Source organism: Lepeophtheirus salmonis, chromosome 2 (genome assembly GCF_016086655.4).
Source record: "Lepeophtheirus salmonis chromosome 2, UVic_Lsal_1.4, whole genome shotgun sequence".
In the NCBI taxonomy this organism is placed as follows: Eukaryota; Metazoa; Arthropoda; class Copepoda; order Siphonostomatoida; family Caligidae; genus Lepeophtheirus; species Lepeophtheirus salmonis.
The window spans coordinates 16,051,554-16,056,976 of record NC_052132.2 but is presented as its reverse complement, the minus strand read 5'-3'; the positions used below and the strand labels follow the sequence as shown (position 1 = coordinate 16,056,976).

Below are 5,423 nucleotides of genomic sequence, written 5' to 3'. Positions count from 1 at the left end.
ATATTTTTACGACTCATGAATCAGTATCAAGTTTAGTTTTTTCTCCACTTGAATCTCGACCGATAGAAGAGAAAATAAAATTTTGAAATATATATATGGTAATTAGCTTTCTGTACTATTTTTATAGCCAACTTTGTCAATATTTTTATAGAAGAATCAATAAAAATACATCGATGTGTATTATATGCATTGGCCAGTGATGAATATTATGTATCTTGCGGGTATTTTAAAAAAACCAAAAATTAACTTGGTTAACCCTGACAATTTGAATAATATTGGAGAGGTGAGCAGCTTAGCTTTCATGACGTTTTATTAGATTAGCTGTAAAGAGTTGGAAAAGAAGTAAACACAAATCTAACTCTATATAGCACTATTGATTACAGCAATTATATAACGTGTTGTTTTTTTTCGATCTATGTATGTATTGATTCCAAAATTGTATTTTATTCAAGATGTAAGACTTAAAAAAATGACTTCTAACGTTAGGTACAAAATTTTCCATACAAGCGTAACTTTGGCAAAAAAAAAATGTATATTTCCTTGAAGAAAAATGTTACAGGAATTGTCTGTAGAACCAACAGGTCTAAGCTCTTACTTTTTTTAATGCCCAATAGACATACCTTTATTCATAATTATGACAACAAAAAACATTCAAATTTACTACACTACAGTCCTTACCCATATCTGACAAGGGTAAAAGAAAAAAAAATAATAGGAAAAACGACACAAAAAATCACAGCTTGTTTCATTTTTTTAATACAAATATTTAAAAGTCCGAATTACAACAACCAATGTCAAATAAATATGCCAAAACATTGAGTTTCTTATCAATTATACCTTCCAAATTTGTTGAAATGGGTTTCATGTTGCATCTACAAGAATAAATCATCACCTGCACTTTGCTGATGATGGCCTCCACCTTAAAAGCCCTAGGTAGATTAGGATCTGTGGTCAATACCAAATCAGTTTTTGAGGTCGTGCCTTGTAGAGTGTCTTTTATTTTTTGTGCACACATTCGTACCAAAGGACTTATCTTATCACACATGTAGAGAATGTATATGGACGTTTCTATTTTCTCACTAAAAAATGTGCAATTTATACTTTGATTCTTCGATTTATTTGTATAAATTGATGAGGTAGTGATTCTGTAGTGGAGCCATTTTTGCTTAGATAAAGTAAAAGGGCTTGTAAACAGTGTTTTTTGTATCCATGTCAGAACTCAGGAGACAAAGTCTGTCCACCCTTTTGGGTATCAGTTCCTCCGCTGAGGTTTCTCCCCCACCAAGTAATTCCGTTCTTATTTGTATATTTTTAATTAACTAGTGAGCTATGAAAAAAAGAGCGGGTGGACCAAAACACATATTATGTTTGTACTTAAGGAGAAGAAAAGTAGTCTCTACACTTTAGAAGGCCGACTCCTCGTTAATTCCAAAGTCAAAGTTCTCCAGCGGTGGTAATATTGAGGACTGAATAGTATTAATTAGTTCCATCCAGTCTGTGGTTATAGTTCACTAGCTCTTCGTTGCCTAGGATCTTGCTAACTTCTAAAACGGTTTTTGAACACCCTTGAAACATTCTTTTCCAGTATCAGCTAAGCTTGTCACATGAAAAAGGTTTAAAGGCCCTTTAAATATGTTTTCCTTGAAAGGGCTTCCGTTGATTTCTTAGTACTTTGTTTTAATCATTATCGCCCAAAAATCTCCACTTGTACGGATTCTTTTGAGCCAGCTACTATTGAAGGTTCGAAAACAATGAAGCGATGAGTAGATCATTTTAATTTTACAAAATGGAATCACTTAAAACATACAAAATGAAAAAAAAATCTTGGGAGATCCATATTTTTTCGTTTGTCATCACTTTTTCAGCCTGAACATGGAAATATATCGAGTTCAGAACAAAAAAAAACACTTTAAAATAAGTTTTGTTAATCCTACTTTTAATTTTGGGATTGTTTTAAGGGTAAAAAATGACTTTGGACGATAAAAGCCCCGAATTACTATAATCCCATATATTTCAGAATTCAGATGACTGAGAGAAAAACTGAAATCAGTTTAGGATTCTACGCTCAAATATAAATTCATTTTTTTTTTTTTTTTTGCTTAAATTCATTTCTACCAAGGCTTATAAAAATGTATTTCTAATGACGTGTTATAAATTACAGTGATTAGGTTTTTGCACTTAGGACTAATTCTTCACTTCTCGAGTTACTTCTTTATTGTTACATGATTAATATACACAAAAAAGAACGACTATTCACTACGCATAAAATGTAGCGAAACTTAATATATATGTTTTGTCACGCAACTTCTCATCTATTGACTTAGATTTGTACAAAACAGATACAAAATGGATGTTCCCCTGTGGTCTTGCTAAGATGAGGTTCTTACCCGGCTTATCAAAAATGAAGTTCTTAATTTATAAAATAATATTAAATATTGTTCAATTCTTTGACGTCATCGTTCTGTTGATTAGTTATATTAATAATAATATTATCATGAGTTCACGATTTGTTCTTCATTAGTGAGTGATATATCTGAGATCCTACCTTCAGAACATGGAAATGTCACATTTCAAGATGTGGAAGAAAGACAAGGAACTATAAGGTTCCATTATAAGGGTTGTTCTTGTTTTGTGGGACTTAGGAAACTATTGGAAATAAAACTCCTTGTTTTAATTGGCTTAGCCACGAATACGTCTCTTATTGGCTAGATCGATGTTTAAAAATGTCTTCTATTTCTCCATTAAGTAATGAAGCCTATTTATTTGAACATGTTGCTGTCCTGGGTAAGGAAGATCAAATTCCTAATTAGTGGAAGAAGAGTTTGTCAGACAACTTTTTCTTTCCTTTAAGCTATGGGGAGATCTTCATTTCAGAGAAAATATACTCATTATTTAAAGAATGGGTTCAAACATTAGTCATGATAAATAAACTTGAAATCATCCCGTACATGTTAGGGTCAAGAAAACGATTTTGTGTTATCATTTACTAACTTTACTTCTTTTCCTACACCATCTATCAATTTAACCGAAGATAGTCAATCAATTTACCTTTATAAAGGAATTATTTGGTAAATGTTACTTCCTCATCACCTTTGATTAATTTATTAGAAGGTATAAATCATCATTTTCCGATGCTTCATTTTTTAAATTTTAATCTACTTGTTTTCTATGATGAGGCACATCTTTGATAGCACATATATGGATTTATCAACATCCTTTGATCCGGATCGAGAACTTTAACTAGAATCAGAAAATGATGTGTTTAAATCAAGAGGAATAAAAGAGAAATTTGGTTCATGTCATGGATACACAGTAAATATTTTAAAAAGGAGATTTAAAAAATGTGGATATTGCACATATTGCATAAAAAACATTACAAAAAATCATGTAAAAATTTATTTGTACAAAATACAAGTCATAATCTATATTAAAAATTTGTAGATTATTCTTGTTTGAGGGTTTTTGTTGTCTGTCTCCTGCATTCAAAATAATTAATTATGGATAAGAACCCATTATAAAAGTAAATTTTTACATTTATGATTTATAATTAATTATAGTTGTTAATAAACCAAATATTGATTTTTGTTTATTATGAAGCGTATGAATAATTTTGTTTTCATGTTAACATATTATCTATATTTAGATGATAATAAATAATTTTATTGTGTATTTCAGTCCAAATCAATTTAGTTCTATACATAAAAAGTCGGAAAAATTGGTACTAACAATCCTTAATTCATACATTCAATTCCAGAATATTTAATTTTGTAAATCGAAACAAAACGGTATACTATTTACTGTTAAAATAGAGTCAAAATGCCCTATTAACTAATTGATAAAAATAAAATAATTACCCTTTTCAAGCAATGATGAATATGATGACGTACGAAAGAATAGGCTTGACTACTAATAATGACTAAGATATATTTGCTAATAATAAATATGTAACAACATTGACTATTTACAATCGACTGGCCAGAAGAACACCATGACTCAGGAAGTGTACACAGTACACACACATAGTAACAGACTTACTTGTTTATGTTTCCACATTCTCCCCATCTTTTCTGTTTGTCGGAATTCGGCCAGTTTGGATCACCTCCATGAGATCGAGTGTTGAACTCCCGTATTTGGTAACACAATTCGCCAATTCATTTTTCGTTTGGACCCAAACAACTTTCATTATTTCCGATCTTTCCATCATCTCCTTCAGCATTGCAATCTCAATCCTCAATTTCTTGTCCTCTACTTTCTTAATTGTTTGAAGGCATTCTTTTAAGGAATTGCAATCTGCTTGTAAAATCACTTCTTATTTCAATCCACAAATTTCATACACTAAACTATTGATGTAGAAACACAGTTCAGCTCCTTCCAACTGTGCCAGAGTTTCAGCTGACATATCCAGAAGACATATCATTGCGTTTTTGTCTTCTATCATGACGAAAATTCCCATTTATGATCCACTATTTTCGACGTTTGCAATGGATACATCGGTATAACATGTAATTTTGCACGTTTTCGAATCTTCCAACTTTGGTAAAGTTATTCTGACATTGCTTGTTGTGACTTTCTGAACCATTTCATTTGCTTCAATAATATCTTACACCACTTGTTCCTCCATCTTTGATGATCCCATACTGACTCCAAAAGAAATATCCGGTCGAGTTTGGGTCGCAACCCAGTTAAGCTAGCTAATTATGGATCTGTATTCTTTGATTTCGTCTTCCCTCAAAGGTTGCCATTTTTCTTTCTTCGCTCAAACTGATAGCATCCAGGGACAATATCACTGAAAAGGATTCATTTGAATAGTTCCATCCTTTTGGCTTCTGACATTGACTCCAAGATATTTGAAATTTCCAAGCTCTTCCACTTTCGTTAGAAATTCTTTTCGAATCTTCCCATTTCTTTCTTTAAATACACTAAATCCAGCCCACAAGAAATCCTCAACATGAATACAAATAATTACATTGAGTTTGCCATTTTCTTTCCAATAAAAATACCATTGTCTAACTTTGACACAGTCATTCCAATTTCCAACAAGAAACTTTTAAAACGATTATACCAAGCTCTTGCTGCATCAACCAGACCATATACTACTTTGTTGAGTTTCCATAATTTTCCTATATAATAATCCTTAAGTGTTTTCAAAAAGACATCTCTTGCTATGGGACTCCCTTGCAAAAAAGCAGTTTTTATATCCATGGAGTTCCAAATCCAACCATTTGAGTTCATCAACATAATTACCATTCTTAATCCTTCTTTGCTACAGGTTGGTGAATCTCTTCGGATTTCATTGTCATCTTGCTACCATTCTTGATTTTATGATGGATTTGTCTTTTACCATCTTTTCTGTCACCCCCCCCCCCATCTCGTTGAAATAGTTCTTTGACCATGATCTTCCACTTCTTCAAAAAAATTGTTTT

General features: G+C 31.7%; 2 long non-coding RNA genes across 2 annotated transcripts; one reads left to right on the top strand and one right to left on the bottom strand.

Annotated features, from left to right (window-relative positions):
• Positions 1-591: 591 nt before the first annotated feature.
• LOC139904768 (uncharacterized) lies at positions 592-3,979 on the bottom strand. The gene is made up of 2 exons (XR_011778950.1): positions 3,855-3,979; positions 592-3,240 (listed from the first exon to the last, which is right to left on the bottom strand). It is a non-coding gene; the product is annotated as an uncharacterized lncRNA (long non-coding RNA).
• LOC139904769 (uncharacterized) lies at positions 2,456-3,669 on the top strand. The gene is made up of 2 exons (XR_011778951.1): positions 2,456-3,111; positions 3,177-3,669. It is a non-coding gene; the product is annotated as an uncharacterized lncRNA (long non-coding RNA).
• Positions 3,980-5,423: the final 1,444 nt, after the last annotated feature.